The sequence below is a fragment of the Aquila chrysaetos genome, chromosome 21 (genome assembly GCF_900496995.4).
Source record: "Aquila chrysaetos chrysaetos chromosome 21, bAquChr1.4, whole genome shotgun sequence".
Lineage (NCBI taxonomy): Eukaryota > Metazoa > Chordata > Aves > Accipitriformes > Accipitridae > Aquila > Aquila chrysaetos.
The window spans coordinates 7,118,106-7,136,088 of NC_044024.1; positions in this window are offsets into that span (position 1 = coordinate 7,118,106).

Consider the following 17,983-nt stretch of genomic DNA (forward strand, 5'->3'; position numbering starts at 1 on the left):
TTGTCATTCAATCATACTGAGGTTTGATTTCTTTTTTAAATCAGGCTGAGTAATGACTAAAGGCACTTGCCCTTTCCATATCATTATAATTTCCAATAAAATGAAAGGCTGGGGACTTTCTACATTAGCTGAGGAACAGTAGTTGACTATTTGCTTGCAGATTCATGGCCTGGTGCTTATTTCAGAACAAAGTAAAGAAATACAAACAATTGGTTTTACTTATTTTTTAAGAGATTAGGTGTACATGAAATGGAGCATCATGTTGTCCATGCACATGCACTTGCAGACTCTTTCAGCTTCATCAGAAAAATCTGATTTACTCCTATAAGCTGCTTTGAGTGATGGATAAGTAGGAAGCATCATGTAGTTGCATCCTGAAAAAACTGAATATAACTTATACATATATATAATCTTAAAGAAAAAAAGTTAAAAAAAAATAATAATTAATAAAAAACCAAAACAAAAAGAAAGAAAAAAGCTGACTTGACTTTTAGTGGACTGTTTTTCAAGAAAGCAGAACATCCAGTGACTCTTCTTGAGAATTGTGAGAATTGCAGTACTTAAAATGGGGATTTAGGTGCCTGGCTTTTCATATCTAATTTTCATAAATATCTCATTGAACATGTCCAGCAAAAAAAAAATTAACCACTTTGCCTTCTACTAGAGGAAAAAAAAAGTTATGTCCTTCTGTCTCAGAGATTGTTACTTGTTTGCTTTGGAATTTTATTTTTAGACTTTTGGTTAGCAAAACAGTCTGGAATAGCATGCACTGGTATTTTACTGACACCAATATAAGTTCAGAAATCCCTGAAGAAAGGAGATTAGGGATAAAATGAGGAAAAAAACCTGAATGTCTCAAGCCAACTTAATGCTTTTGTTTGTATGTTAGTGATAGAAAGCCTTCCTTTAGGTTTGATGTTATTCAGTACGTAAATGGATCAAAATTGAATTGCTCATAGGAAAGCATATCTTCAGCAAACATTATAAGAAACGCATATACACTAGTTGCAGAAAAGCACTTTTTCCCTGCCTTCATATATAATCTCCACATCATTAATTTAAAAAATAAAAAGCAAGTCCACCACGTATTGTCTATTTTTAACATCCAGGTTTGTTACTTTGTCAGGATATCAGACTATTGTCCGCATTTATAGGTACTTAAATTTTTGTGTGTAATGATATACACAATATTGCTTGCTGTTGTACATTTTATATATTCCTCCTGTCAAGATAAAGGTAATGCATGCATTAGGTTTACTTACTATTCCCTTCTTGTATTCTAAAAAAAAAGCAGTTGCCTTTTCAGAAAAGCTGTCTTTATACATTTTCTAGTTGATGCATTGAATTACAATGCTCATGTCAGATTGTATCAGTCATACAAGAGAACTTGAATGATGCACCTCCAAGAAAGGAAGCAATTAGATGCCCTTTTTTTCTACAGTGAGTTTTCATTTTATAGTTACAGTCTGATAGCAGGGGGTGTGTGTACTAGGATGAGGTAGGAATCTAACAAGTAGCTGGAAGCAAAATGCTAACAAAGAAACTGCCATGGACGAGATCCCTTGATAAGGAAGAGGACAGATGATGGTGAAATTTTTTTCCCTTCCTCTTGGTTTGGAAAACTTGAAACCAGTCATTCTAGTTCTCTTCTTAGTTGTCTGTGATTCTTGTGTGCATCTTGTGTGCATGAGTTATTTCACTTATAAACAAAGAAAAGGAAGCTTCAGAACAGATCACGTTAAGGAAGCTTACTATGTTAAAGAATCTACCCTGTGTTTTTCCAAATAGATTAATGCCAATCGTTTCCCTTGTATTAAAGCCAGTTTCTATTAAGCTGATTCTGGCAGTTCTTCAAGTAGCTGTTATAGATATCTTGCTTGTAAACTTAAGAGAGAACCAAACATAATATTTGTAGGCATTAGAACCTGCAGCATATAGGAGTTGCACCTGCTAAAACTAAAAGTTAAGTATCTTCTAAGATAGTAGTTCTAGTAATGTCAGCAAATAGCTATGACAGCAACATTCGGAGTCCCCAAGCAAGATCAGAACTCAGCTATGCTAGGCACAGTGCTGTAATATAAGAGTCAGTCTTCTACTCCAAAACTTTACAGATTCAGTACAATCTTTATAAAATAAAAATAAATTCAAATTAAGACAACTTAGTGAAAAAGCTAGCACTGTCAATGAATCTCCATAATGTCAGAGAAGTGTTCTTCCTACCAAAGACAGAAAGACATATGAAACCTTTTTTGTTATCTTAGTTCTGCATAGATGTCTTGCAAGCCTTCCACAAAAAAAGTGCCCACAAGTGGACATATGCCAATTCAAATGGAGTGATTACCAACACGTGCAGGTGTTTCCTTACAGTTGAAATATTGGTTGCATTTATAAATTTTCTGATTACATTGAATGATAGATTCTCTTCAGAGGTGTCTGAAAGCATAATACATGGATCTACTTGCTAATGTATGTGTTAATGGTGAGAACAAGTAGAAATGAATCACAAAGGCAAAACACTACATTTAGTATGTTTAATCTTGGCAGCTGACCAGAACTCTTTTTTTTTTTCCCTCCCCAAATGACATGATTTATCAGTTAGGACAGGAGCTGGAATATGGTTCACCGTAATACTTAAATACTGATTTTCATCAGATGACTTGGGTAACGCTGGGAAATTGGTAGCAAAGCAATCATTTAATAGCCTAAGTACAACTTCATCCACATAAACCCTGCTTGGGGTGAAATGCAGGTAGCTTTGTCAAGGTGCGTTTTGATGTTTTTGAAGGCATTAGATTCTAACAGGGTTGTGAGAAATGCTAATAAATAGTAATATTAGAATACATGTGATCTCTCTTTAAATCATAAATCAAACTGTGTTTTTTCTTTATTGTGCCTCTGTTTAACCAAAATATTTTAGCCTCGGTCTGGAATTTAAATGGGGGAAAGATAAGCACTCTGCTCTCAGGCTTCCAATTTTAATATAGATTGTCTCCCAATTTATTTATCCTGCTGTTTTGCTAGGGAAATATGTTTTTTGAATTACATGCTGCATTCTGTCATTTTGGAATCAGTGTTGGATTTGTGATGTGGTGAATCCAGAATTTCAGCAGTAAGAATTCTGCCCCTCTATCTCATGACAGTGGAACTGACAGGTCTGGCCCTACCTGCATAAATCATGGCACAGCTCAGCTTGACTTTGTCCTGTTGACAGCTTTGAGCAGGTCTGCCTTTCAGTCGATGGGTGTGGAAGCCAGACTCAAAGATGATACAAAAATACTCATAAAAAAGGTTTGCTTTCTTTTATAAGATGGGTTAGAGAAATGCCAAGGCAATTTTAGAATTGGGAAAATACACTGAGTGTACTGTAGGAGACAAGAAGTATTAAAAATATATTGGGGGTGTGTGAATTGTCCATTGGGATGGTTGGTTGTAGGGTATGAGAAGTGGGAAAAACACGGTTTAATTTGGAAGAAAGATAAAAAAGCTGACCTGAAAAAGAAAGTACTGAAGTAGGAGTTGAGGTTGTTAAGCAGGGGGCTGAAGTTGGCAGATGCTGTCCCAGGCTGAGTACAAATGAATAAGACCTTTTTAATATATCAGGTAGGTATGTCAAGACCCTTCTAATAAAACCAAGAAAGTTCCTTTTACTGAGGTCATCTGCCAAAACAGAGAGGGGGAAATCTTACAGACTGGATATTTGATAGGCTGTGGAGGTCTACTTTTAATGTCTGGATCTTTGTAGATTTGCTATGGATGTTTTTTTCTGTGCCTTTGTTTCTCACAACTAAAAGAGGATGGTAACAATACCTTGCTTAATCCCAAAGATCCTGAGAGAGTAGGTTGTGTACTGCAAGATATTTAGTTTGTTGATAGGAGCTACATACTGTCGTGGCTTTTTTTTTTTTTCAAGGTAAAAGAAATAACTGGTACCTGATCTGCAGTAGAATTGTTATTGCTGTTATTTTTTTTTTTTGTAAAAAGACTTGTTGAAACATACTCACTGACCTATTTCATCAAAAGGAGTGATCCAGATCAGGACTTGAGATCTAATCACAGTATTCTACTGGTAGGAATTAATACAGTTCAAATTCATGCCAACATAATTCCATTATCACCTCAAAAGCTGAGGACAAAGGGAAAACAATGCAGTTGCTGACATCAGCTGCAGAAAGATTTTTCTCAAGAAAAAGCTGGGAGATGGTTTCTTTAGGGAAGATGATAGAGTAGGGGAATCATTCAGGAAAATTACTCAGTCTAAACAAATGGGAGTAGGAAAAGGCCATAGGACCTCAGATCTCACCGTACTTGTAAAAGCTGTAGGAGATTTTCAGTGATTTTTTTTTTTCCCTTTTTTTTTTTTTTTTTTTTCTTCTGAGTAAATAATCATTTAAGGTACTCACATTCCTTATCCTTGTTACTTGGTAGCGTTTCAACATTCTCATGCAAGTAGGATCTGGAAAGTAATTACACACAACTTACAGAAAAGAGTACTGAGTTTAGTTATACATAGGTTAAAAACATTGAGAGAATTTTCACTGAACAGCATGTGTTAGTCCAGATTTAACCGAGTACAGAATTCTGGTCATTTGCCTTGTCACCAGAATTGAAATTTCTTGGCTTTGTTCCTGACCGCTGTAAGTTTCCTCATCTCATTTTGCTTGATAACCTGCTTTAATAATAATCTTTATTTTTACAAAACACAAAAGCTTTCTGAGGTTTTTAGGTGAAAGTTATTATATAAATGCACTTTACAGTTAAATACTTTCAGCAGGATCAGTTAGGAGTTCACGGTTACCATCTTTGTCTGTAATTTCCCCATGCACACACTTCTTTCTTTCTTTCTTTTTTTTATTTCATAGTAGGAACATGTCTATTTTCAATACAGCCATTTATAATAAACAACAGGTGTTGTGGGTGTTTCCAGGCTTGTACTTGCCAAGACGAAAGTACATAATCCAGTACTTGACTGCAGGGACAGCCATTTTTGCCATTAGCAGAGCGTGGAGCCTTGGCTCACATACTGAATTCTGGCAAACTTTGCTCTGTTAAGTGCAAATGGGATTTTATTCATTGTGTAGTCTCCAAATAAATATATGTGCCTGTCCAAATGTATTGTTAAATTCTTCAGAGGGAAAGAGCTTAGATTTGGAGACGTGCCATTTTTCTCTAATTAGGAAACAAACAGAACAAACAGGGACCTGTATAATTAAAACGTTTGTTTATCCAAAAGAAATTAAAAAAAATAAGCTATGATTAATGTACATGTACTTTGGAGTTCAGTCTAGATTTGGAGCTTTCTTCCCTCAAACTAAAACATGAAGGTTTTGGTAAAAGCTGATTAAATCTAATCAGTTATCAATGGCATCACTGCCCAGTGTTTATCTTCAAACTGATACAAGCCTCAGCCTCTGCTAAATGCTAGAAGATTTTTAATACTTAGGGTTCCTTGTGGTGTAAATCAGGGAGGAATAGCTTGTGGTTTAAATATTTCATGTGGTGAGAATTGGTAGCTCCGGAAACAAGTTATGGGCTAGTTAAAATACCTCAAATGGTATTTTAGAAGGTGTAGTATATTAGATCATCCTACCTCTTTCCCTACAAACTACTTAGCATGTTTTAATGTTTTGTCCAATATAACTGTCAGAAAATAGTGTTGCCACTGCTGGGTATAGAGGTTTGTTCTGACTTGACTGAAATTTAACATAGGTCAAAAATGATGGGAAATGGCTGTACACATCCACTGGGGTAGCTGTGTATTCTCCTTTCATTGTAGTTAGTACATTATTCACTCCTGTTAGACTGAATTACAAATGCCCACATTCTAATTCACATTGCTGTATACATAGCACTTTCCACAAGACACATTTTTAATAGGGTTGTAAGCTTTTCATTGCTTAGTTATTTAGTACAATATATATATGTTGAAGGTTTGTTGTTTTGTTTCACCTGTCTTCCCCCCAGTTTCTCAGTATGGGCCAAAACATGCTTAATGTGTTCATTCAAACTGGGTATATTTTCAAATATGACTTTTTTCCTCCTTCAGTTTTCTTCAAGCATAGAGGAAGTTCTCATTACATTCTTCTTGTAGCGTGTTTCTCTAAAAAAGAAAAAGGTCTTTGAAATGTGAGTGGAACAATTTCTTCATAACTGTTTTAACTTGTAAATTTATGCAAGTCTCATCAGAGATTCTAAGCACTTTACTTGGGTCTGGCATCTTACAAGTGACCTCTTTAGATGGCAGTATGAAGTATTTGAGAGGGGGTATAGCACTTTCAGTACTTGGGAAGAATTAAGGTAAGAGGAATTTAAGGGCATATCCATGGAAAAAGGAATTCCTGTTTCCATTAAAAAGATTTTTCAAGAGCCTAGAGGGTCAAAAAGATGCAAGGTACTATTTTGAACTGGCATCTTTTGAATGGTATATAGGGCCAACATATAGTGAAATTATTGAGTGTTTGTCTTTATCTTCTATACCTCATTAAACAGGAGATTTTATCTCATTTACCATACAACTTGCTTGAACTTGGGATAATATAGTTCATACAAAGTGCTAGAATCACATGCTGCTCCTTCTGTTTTAACTACCTCAGCATTTTTTTCCTTGAAAGGAGAAACTAATCACAAATAATTAGCATTCAGTTTTCTTCATTTCCCTGTTGCTTTTGATTATAGTGATATCTCTGCTTTCATTACTAGTTTTGACAGTTGGCCATGGTTACTCAACCTGAATTTTGGAACTCTGTAATACAGTCTTAATCAACTGTCATCTTGTATATAGAGAGAATGTCTAGCGATGAAACATATTTTTTTTATTTGCTGTTGAAGAAGTGTGTATCGAGGCTTAATGTGGGTGGTGTTTCTCGTTTAAGCTGTGCATGAAATCAAGTTGTATCTTTTTTTGGAGTGGGTTATAATAAAATTCACCCCCCAACCCCACCCCTTCTTTCTCAGTTTCTGCATTACCTCTGCTTCTGCCAACGTTGAGAATTAGGGCCACAGGACTACACAAAGTATTAGTAAGGAGTCGGTCTGAAGAAGTAAGAAAGTGTGCTTGCTTGTTCTTAATCATTGATGCCTCACTGCTGTTCTTCCAATGAACTTTTCTAGGTCGAAAGTTACTCTAAGCTGCCACCTATCCGGCCCCTCAGTTATGAAGATAAGTCTGATTCAGAACCTTTTGTTGAATTTGAAACTTCCTGAGGTCACCAACTCTGTTGTCTTTTTCTTTGCATTTAATTTTTTTTAAGGTTACCACGAGGTTTAGTTCAGCAATAGGGCAAGCCTGACTTAGCAGACTTTTAATGAAATCATTGTTTAAAAAAAATTGATGTGACTGGTCTTCTGTTCAATTAGAGTAACTTTGCTCATTCAAAGGTGCTAACACTTTGTACTCTCTATGCATGTACCCATGAATGACGACTGTTTAGAGGATTGTTAATTCTCTTAAAGCTTGATCGAAAGCTAATTGAGGTCAGTGTAGAATCTCCTGTTACCTTGACTGAAGCTTGGATCAATTTTTAGTAGTTGTCAAATCTATGAAACACTACATGAATTTTGAACACTTTTGCAATACTAAGTTAAAGCAGCTTAGGTTAGTTAATGTATCTTTTGAAAAACATATACAAATTTTATATATAAATACGGAATTATTTTGAAAACATACAGGAATGTGTATGTTCTGTTGTTAACTTTTGATAATTTTGGTGGTTTTTTTTTTTTTTTTCTTTAGAGAACTGATTCTGCATATTTTTAGAAGTTTCTTGCTTCATGTCTGTATTAGTTTACTCAAGTTTCTACTGATCAGCAGATAACTTACCCTGGAATTTTTTAATGGACTGAATTTTAATTGACAGAATTGTTTATCGTGCAGAAACTTTGTTACTACTACTAATAAAAACACAAAGTCTTCATTCTTTGACACAGAATCCTCTTTAAGAGTCAGTTTCAGTTTGTCTTGTATCCTGACATCTTACATATCTTCTGAGCCTTTGAGACCCTTCATTCTGGTCCCAGAGGATAACACTGGGGAGTGAAATTAAAATATTTTTATTTCTTGTCTTATGTGTGAAATACCTCTGCAGACTCTATCCACATTGTGTAAAACATTGATTAGAATGTGGTTGTGGCACCAGTTATTTGCACAAATATATAGAGATCTATAACTTTCTTTCTAGATTTGTAAAATGCTTTACTCTGCATTGGAGAACAATATTCTTATGTCTTACTATTTTACTACTGTTACATTGCTAGAAAAACAAATGCTGTATTTTGGAAGCAAACTTAAATGCATTTTCTTTGAATTCCTCGGTAATTTTCTTTTTCTTATTCTGACAATTTATGGCAAAAAGCTGGATGAATAGCTGAGTGCTCTTGCAAATCTGTGATGTGCTGGTCTGCAACACCTTGCTTTAAAATGTTTGGGGAATGAAATGCATTTGTCCATTAAAAAGCCCACCACCACAAAACAAACAAACAAACAAAAAAAACCCCCAACCCCCAAAACAGCAACAACAAAAAATCCCTAACCAACCAACAGAAAACGCCCCAAAACCCAACAGCTTTTCAGTCAGGTGAAAAAATTCTGCATGTAACTAACTAGAAGGATTTATTTTGTGATATTTTAATGAGAAACTATCCTGTTATACTGCATGCCAAAGAAATTGTGGATATTTTTATTAATTGCATATGTGTAATATTTTGGAGTATCTCATTTTTAGAAGTCCAGTTTTAATGGGGAAATTCTTTCCTACCTTGTAGCTGTAAACAGGTCCTCCACAGAATTGTTAGTATTTTCACTTAAAAAAAAAAAAAAAAAAAAAAAAAAAAAAAAGCATCATAGAATTCTTCTGCATGTTTATCAGGCTGACGTTTATCAGGCTGTAGTTGACTGTCTTTTAGTGCTGCCCTCTCCCCCCCCAAATAGGACATATAAATATTCTGTGTATATCTAGGTAAATGCCAGACAGAACATCATTATATCTAATTCTGTACTAAAAAGGACTGATAGGTGCAAAGACAGTATGTGCCCTTGCTGCCACAAAAGTAATAGAATTCTCTGGAATGTCTCATCATGATAATATAAGATGTTACATTCCTGCACATAGAAGAGCACAAATGTGTGGTATTTTGGGTTTTCTCCTTTCTCTTTTGCACCCCCCATACCCTGCAAGAAACTTAAATTGGCATTAAAAGAAAAGAGTACAGGTTTATTACTTCTGTACTATATCAGAAAACTTTTAAGTCATCACAGTGCAGTGCAGCTACCTTAAGACATCTGATTTTCCAAAGAGATTTCCAATTAATTTGTAATGAATTTTGGAATCCCGCATTAGCTTTCCTACGTTTCTACATTTGTAGATACCTTTTTTCAAAAAGACACATGACAAACAAGTTACCATCTCTAAAGAAGTCTTCTATACTAATATTGTAAAATATTTTATTTACATTATTATGCCTAGTTTGAGCTCCTCTCCATTTTTATCTGTCCTTTCTATGTGCTCTTCTATGGGTGCCTATGACATCATACATTACCCCATTCTTCATTGTAGTGTTTCTCTGAGCAGTCTTCCTTAGTTTCAGTGAATGTGGGAACTGTTATGTCATGGGTAGGTAAATCTGGTTTGCTTACACCCTCTTCAAGGACTGAGGACTATACCTTACGGGCCAATGCTTGCAACTCTGCCTTAAAGCCTTGCTGCTACCATCTCACAGTGTTACCACCTCTTGTTATTGACTACAAAATGTGTTTGGAGCTGATTTGGCACATCTTTAATTTACATCAGGGATGTGCTTAATGATAGGCTATAATGCAAACTTTCTGTATGTTTATAAAATTAAAAGAAAATAATCATTTTGAACACATTGCATCTGCTGCTGTTTTATGGGTATGTTACAACAATTTTATGGAGCTCCATTTAACACAGAACTGAAACTGAAAACACAGTTTATTAATTTAGCAGGTTGAACTTTAGAGAGATTTTTGTCCTGCTGCAGAAAAGGCATTGCAAAGAAGAACTTAAGGTAGAAAACCAGTAGAATTAAACAAAATAATCACAAATTATCCCTATTCAGGAGGAACAAGTTCAGTATTGCCTTTGGGGGTGAGGGGGGAGCAGAAATGAGACAAGAGAAGAAAAACTTAGAGATGCTTTGAAAACTAATAGGAACACATTCATATTTGGAGTTCTTTTCAGGAACAGGATTATTTTTTTTTCCTTAACTTATTTTCATGTTTGAATACAACTGTCTCAAACTTGTAACATGAGGCAGTTTAATGAATCAGTGCAGTATTAAAAATTAAGCTATGTTAACAGAAATGTATTGATTATCTGCACTGGAGGAAAATTCCTTTCTACCTAACCAGTGTCTCTAACCAGTTTTTTTTGACCTGTCAGCTGCTTTCTGTTGATGGATCCAGAAATGGATCATAACTGAAGAAGGCTTCAGTAAGCTGCAGCTCATAAACAAAATGTTTTCTTTTGTAAATTTGCATGGATAAAACTGCATAATGTCTACATGTGTTGCATTTATGTTGTAAAGGAGATTCTAGAAGCAGAAATTTTGGACTTGAATTATTACCTTTTAATTCCCTGCTATTATTTCAGTGATCCTGTGACCATGTGCACAATAGGTAGGAGGCTTACACTGCCAGTCAAGCATGGTCTCAAACTTTTCCAAGCCCAACTTGTCTACTATTAAGAGGTCTTGAAATGGCATTTTTGTTATGCAAGTGCTTACCACTTTCCCACCTGCAAAATAGTTATTTACTTCAGAAATATTTTGTAGCCATAAATACTTTAGGGAGTAACTACATCAAATGATGCTAATCAAAACCACATATGTGCCTTAATAATAGATGCATGCACACAGGTAGTTAAGATCAGCTCTCACAAACACTGTGCTCATCACTGGGGCATCAGGGTAGAATACTGATGCAAGATGTATGTTGTAATGAAGAGCCAGTTGCAGATGCACCCCACAGCTGTGCATGCCATTTCTTCCATGAGGTGTAAAGAAAGGACTGGAAAAGGGGAAATACAACCCATAGTAGGTTGAAGAAGATATATGGAAAAGTATTCACTGGCCTGATAGTGCCTTGAACTGATAGGAAGAGAATATGAGTGAAAGTATTGTTGGAAAGAGAGCCTGGTCCTAATGTACATATGAACTATGTGTAGGAGGATGGATTTTGTCATTACCAATGGACTGAAAGGATAACATGTTAGAAGTAAAGTTTAGAAGTCAGATTTAGATGAAGCAGGGATATATAAATACTACTTTTACTAAAGTAACTCATAGGGCCCAAGTCATGGTTTAATTGTACGTAGTCCTGTTATAAGCAGAAATGATAACTGAACCATTTAATGTGATGGATGATCTTGATAACGCTTATCTATGTCAGGTGATGGTGTCAAGAGAAAAAAGGCAATATTATAGGATTTGTGAATATATTCCATTTTGAACTGCCCTCTATTTTGTAAAATAATTTCTGAAGTTAATTTGCATTCTTATTTCCTCATTGAAATGTATTTTGACATCTCAGACCATAAGTTGTGCTGTGAACAGCTGTATGTTTCTCTACGCATAGTTTATCTAAAATTTTTTACTATGAAAAAGAGTAATCTCTCCAACAGAGCTTACAAAATGGGGCAGATCCTATAAAAAGCCAGCACTGCCTTCTGAAATAGAGCAGTATCTCATCTGTTTTTCATCTGTGAAGTTAAAGAGTCTTATTTTTTTGCATTTGTCCTTCACTCCATATCTCTATTCTAAAGATCCAACAAAAATACTAATATTCCCTGGCAGCATAAGCAGGTCACAACTCAAATGAGCTCTGAATATTGTTCCCAAGGGAACCAAAAACTATGTCACACTTGCTCAATTTCAACATACATATATTCAGAAATTTTGGAAGTGAGGGTGTACATTGAAAGTTATATTCTTAATATAGTCAAATATGATAAAATATTTTATTATGTGACAGCTCAGCTTGAAAGGGAAAATAATACTTTCTTCCCATGACTTATTTACAGATGGGGGGGCAGAACTAAAATATTCAAAAAAGTAACACTATTAACATCTAAATATTCAATACTGTATGAAAATATGAATGGAGTATAAACTTTAATTATGAGCACAGATTAGACGTTCTAAAATATGACTGTAGTTTCTGCAGATAAGGGTCTGTAGAAATCAATTTTTATGTCTGTAGGCATAACAGGGTCTTGTGTATGGTTGTGATCTTTATGTTAAGTGGATGCTAGTGAGAAATACTGTTTAATGGTGCCATTTCAAGAATCTATCTGCACTTTGTAATATGCACAAACAGAAAAGAGCATTACAGAAAGTTTCATGTTTACAAAAAAAGTCATGCATGCAGTTGCCTAGGGCAACAGAATGGTTTTTCTGACTAATTTGGCTGCATTAGAGCTCTAGAGAGCTGAGCTGCTGCTGCTGTAGAGGGAAAGGTCAACATACAGGAGAGCAGCCTTTTTCCAGTGCTGGGATGGCTGCTCCTCTGAGGAGCAGTAGCTGTGCTTAAACCCTCTGCTTGCCTTGGTGATAGTAAGAACAAGTGAGACTCTGCAGTTCTCTCTCCCAGTCTGACCCATTTTGTCACATCCCTTCATATAACAGGAGCTGCCTTTCTCTAGCTAAGCCTCCGTCCCTTATTTTTGGAGCAGCAAAACTCAATTTTGCCTATGCATTGAAAAGACTTTACCCAGCAGCAGGAACTGCCTATTCAAGTAGATATTTGTTAGAAAATTAACTATTATTTAACTTTATGTACTCAAGAGTCAATGTAGTGTCTATGAAAGTGTTCATTACTGGACAATATCTGTAAAATTGCTTTGACTACTTTAATTCTTAAGCAGTGCCTTCACTAGGTTGATGTGTTGGTTTTGTACTGCATTTCTGATTCATAAATCAGTAGTTTTTTCCTGCTCCCTAATGGGTTGCAAAGACCTCCTGAGGGGGCAGGAGGGGAGGGGATGGGACGTGGGGAGGGAATAAATATACGATTCTGATAGCTGAATAACTGATACTGAGGTATGTGAAACTTTAGTAATTGAAAAAAAAAGTTTCCCAACACAATCCTCTGCATATGTAAGGAGAAAAAAAAAAAAATTGGTAAATAATAGCAAACCAATCTGAATGGCAAAATAAATTAGTGTTTCTTACAGCTCTGCACGTTATGCAGAAGGATATGCAACTCAATACAGTACATGTCCATTCCCATTTTAGTAGTAGAGCACATACTGGTATAAACTACTGCACTACATTGTGCCTCTAGCTCTCAATGATAACTAACATCTGTGGTGACTTTTGTATTTTATTTTCATCAAGGTAAAAGTCTTCCTGTCTCAAAATGCCTTCTGAATTACATCATGGTATCGACAGAACATGACGTTATCCGTTAAAAAGCAGCACGCTGTTCCACCTGATCTAGTGGAAAGCGTCCCTGCCCATGGCAGGGATGTTGGAACTAGATGGTCTTTAAGGTCCCTTCCAACCCAAACCATTCTATGATTCTAGGCTTATCACATGCCCAGATACATGTTGTTTCTTGGGTAACAGTGGGAAAAAAAAAAAGTTTCCCACTGTTTTTGATAAAATTTCTTGACGTTTATTTACACAGTTTGAAACAGAGTGAAAGTAAATGCTTATCTTGCTAAAATTAGGGAGGTTGAAAGATCCGTGATGTGGTATTTACTACATGTGAAAAGTATTTCAGTGACAAAGCTACTGGGCGACAGCATAGGCACTAAGACAGACTTTGAAAGGAAGAATCAAGTAATTACTGCTTGCCCAAAATGAAGATATAAACAAGAAGACCTGAATCTAGTTTATCCCTGCTGTCTTACCACTTTTTGATTGTCTGGCACAATTCTTTGCTGTTTACAGTGCTTGAAGAAGCTTAGTGTTTTTCCTGCCAAAGTTGCACCCTAGAGTAGAGAATATGTAAAAGGCATTTCCATTTCCCATTACACCAAATCTTTTCTCTTCTCAGGCTTTTTTTGAATAGGTAATTCTTAAAATTTTTATTATTATTTTCGGTTGTGGGGTTTCTTGGTGGTTGGTTTTTTGGGATGTGGGTTTGGTTTTTTTGGTTGTTTTTTTTTTGTTTGTTTGTTTTTTGTTTTTTTCTGGCAGAATACGAGAGATCAGTTCTTGAATTGTTAAGCAAATATTTTACCTAATGCTTTCCAGAACTTGGAAAGATGTATTTAATGCTGTTTTTACAGATGCTCAGCAAGCTTTTGTAGAACTTAAAGGAAAGGAAAAACTTGTGTCTTCACGTATGCCCTTATCTTGCTTTCTGAAATCAATGTCATCTTTCATGGGAGTACCCCTTAACCATAAAAGAAGGATGATAGTATGCTGTAAACAGAGCTTTGGAGATCTTTGTGTTTTAATGTTATTTTATCCATGTTACAAAATATGAATGCTAACACATGTGTATTTATGCACACTGAATGAATTATAATTAACACTGCAAAAAATATTAGCTCTTTTGGTCAACTGGTCCTAAACATCATGTTTTGTAGTCCCTGCTCTGGTTTTCAACTATGAATAAACAAATATCAAGTCTTATTTGATTACTGCATGTGCCCATAAAACAGGTTTTGAAAGGAATATAACTAATTTATACAGCAGATCCACACTGTCTCCTATTTGAGATTCTGTGCATATACTGTTATCTTCAACCAGTGTTTGATGAATTGTACTAGGGATACTTTCCAAGTGGGTCATTATTTTCCTTCTTTTTAGAGGAGTTTTAGACTGCAGCTCTAGATGGCTTTTTTGGCCCTTTTTATGGAGCTCTTTAGAATGAATTTTCTACTGCCAGTTGGGAAGATCTGTAAAATTGCCCAAAATTATGAAGGATTGAGTAAATAAAATATACTGTACGTTTAATTTTGATCTAATGAGAATGAAGCCATTAAAGAAAGTTGTTTCCAAATATTACGTGCCTGTGAACTTCTAGCTTCCATCTTTAGGCCAAGATGTAGAAAAATTGTTGTTAAACAGAAACAATTATAAATATACACAATGCTGTGCATTGAGGGGGGAAGGGGGGGGCAGATTTTCTCTTGTTCTTTAACCCATCAGGTATCTCCTACCAATATAAAAGAAAGTCTTTCATGAAGCACAATCAAATTAATACTGCTGGCAATCAGAAGTGAAGTAATAAGATACAGTAAAGCACACAGAGGTCAGAATTGAATTTTCTCACTCTCACCTCTGCATCTCAAAAATAGTTTGGAAGTAATGGATTGTGTTAGTGGGAGAGAAGAATTTGCCTGCTTTGTGCCATAAAGATTAGTGTAGAGATTTTACAGCTGAAATGGGATTCTTTGAATTTAAAGTGGAGAGGGGACAGTGACTAATAGGATGTGGAATATGCCTTTAAGAATAGAAGAACAGGGAGAAATACAGAATTAAAAAATGTTGGATAGAAGGAGCCAGGTAAGAAAGAGATAAAAAGGAGCGCAAGTAAAAATTAAAATGGAGATAATAGTCACGGCTAAATTGTGTGGAAATGCTGCGTGGAGTGTTTTAGTTCGCAGTAGATAGATAGGAGTAAACTGGCTGAGGCTGACTGAAACATGGCACTATTAGAATGAGGGAAGTGCTAGTCACTTTGATGTTACATTACATTTCTTGTGGGTTTTTTCTAATTTTTTAGAAGCATTGCGTATCAAGGTAACTAAAAAAATAATTTCAGGTTATGCATAATAAATGTTTCTGGATATGATATTTCCAAAAAAAGTTTGAGAACTTGATCCAACTGCAGTCTTCAGGTTCAAAAAAAACAGGGCAAAGAATCCTGTTGAACTTGTCTTACTGGAGTTGAGAGAAGCAAACTTGGGCTTTTTTTTGGAAGTAATATTGCAATAACCAAAAGTATGCTGGAGAATGAGAGGGGAATATCCGAGAGGCTTAAGGTACAGAGTGCTCTTCCATATGTAAAATTAAGGAAATACTAGAGACAAATGTGATTTGACTACAGATGGGGAAAAAAGATACGTTCAGTTTCTGCTCTTCAGTCTCTAAGAGCTTTTTCATTGTGAGTATTCCTTGGAATATGCTACTTTGGTGAACAGGGAAACCTTTTTTGTCATTTACGTGCCTGTTAAAGGTATGAAATGCTTAGCTTTCCCTATCTCCTCCTATTCTGCTCTATGTTGCATCTTCACTGTTAGGCAGGAGAGGCTGTTGCTGCTGAGGCATACTGATATTTATGGAATTTCAGAGAAATTTTTCTGTCTGCCTTAGGTGCTTTCAGACATGCCAAACAGTGGTTCTCAACAGGGAAGAACCTAAGAGCAAATAAAGAAAAGATTATATTGGGGCAAAACCCCCTAACTTGCATGTTTGCAGAAGAACATGCAGTGGCAGGACCCAGTGGCTCCAGTGTCAACATCGTTTTGTGAACTAAGGTCACTTCACAGCACATGGCAAATCCCAGCTCTTGCTTTGTTATCTCATGTTTCAATTGTCCATGTCAGGAGGACAGAACGTGTTCGTAAACAGAGCAGCTTGTTATCTACAGTGGGAAAGATAAATCAGTAGTGTTGCAATACAAGCAGCTAAAGCCTGCTTAACGTCAATAGTCACAAGCAATATCTGTCAAACAGAAATCATATGCAAAAGAAGTATGCTACCTGCTGGAAGAAAACACAGTCAATGATGCACTATCCCAACACTGAGTCACAAACATAAATGGAATACTGGATACAGAACGGCACAGACTGAGATAAATGAGAGGTGGTATTGCAGTATGAACATCCTTGCACAAGATTGTTATTATGCTTTGCTTTTTTAGGGACCAATTCAGCTCCTGCCACAGGTGAGAACAGCACTAAAGGCTAGCCTGAGCTTTTTTTGTAACTGCTTAGTAACCCTGTGGGTTTTTGCAGAACTTGGGATTGCAATTTACAATTGTAGTAATATTCTCATTTCTGTGCTACCTCCCCTGCCCTGGCCCTGCTTCTATAACGCGTGTATCTGTTGCTTTACGTTAGTGCTGTTACATCCAATCACAGAACCAGAACCTGTAACTTCTAAGTAAAAACACATGCAGGGAAAATATTAACTTTAATATCAAAAGGTGCTAAATAGCTACACTTGCTATTTTATCAATATAGAAATGAACACTAGAAATATTTTCTTGCATACCGAGAGTAGGTACTATACGAGTGCTTTTATTGGTTAAAACTGTATACATAAAAAATGTTTTCTTCTCATACCTTTCATTAATCTGGCTCTATGTTTTTGCAGACAACACTTGAACATGAGAGAGGCAAGATGCCTACTAAGATCATATTATAAATTCTCATTGTATTTCTTCTTTGTTTTTTATTGCTTCCTTACTTGGCTTGACATTTTCATGTGAGTAAAGTACAGTACCAACATTCTCGCACAGGTTTATAAAGAAAAAATTCCAAGTCATTCAATAAACATGATGAAAACGTGCAAGAAAATACTGGAAACCAAGATACAGATGGAATGGATTTTGGTTTGGTTTTTTTGTGTGTCCCCCTGCCCCTTTCTTGTTCTTATTCAGAAACAGATGCATTCGTCAAAGAAAACTAAGCTGCAGTTTTGCAAATAACTCCAATAGCTGCTAATGTAATGTAGTATTTCCTGATGTATGAGATTATTTTGCTGCCCATACTAAGGTGAAATGAAGAAAATATGAGTGTACATATTAATTGATGGAGTAATTTTTTTGTTGTTCTTACTGTTTCTAGACTGATAGGAGGTGTCAGTCCTGAATTTGACTTAGAACACAAGAGTAAGTCATTAAGTTTTCTATCCTTGAATGCTTTATAGGAGACCAAATCATATACAGTGAATAAATATTAAAGATTACATAGTTATTCACATATACGTATAGTTAGACTATATTAACTTAATTTGAAAAAGCTATCTCAGACTAAATCTGCTATGAATTTGTGCATTCCTCCTGTCTTGT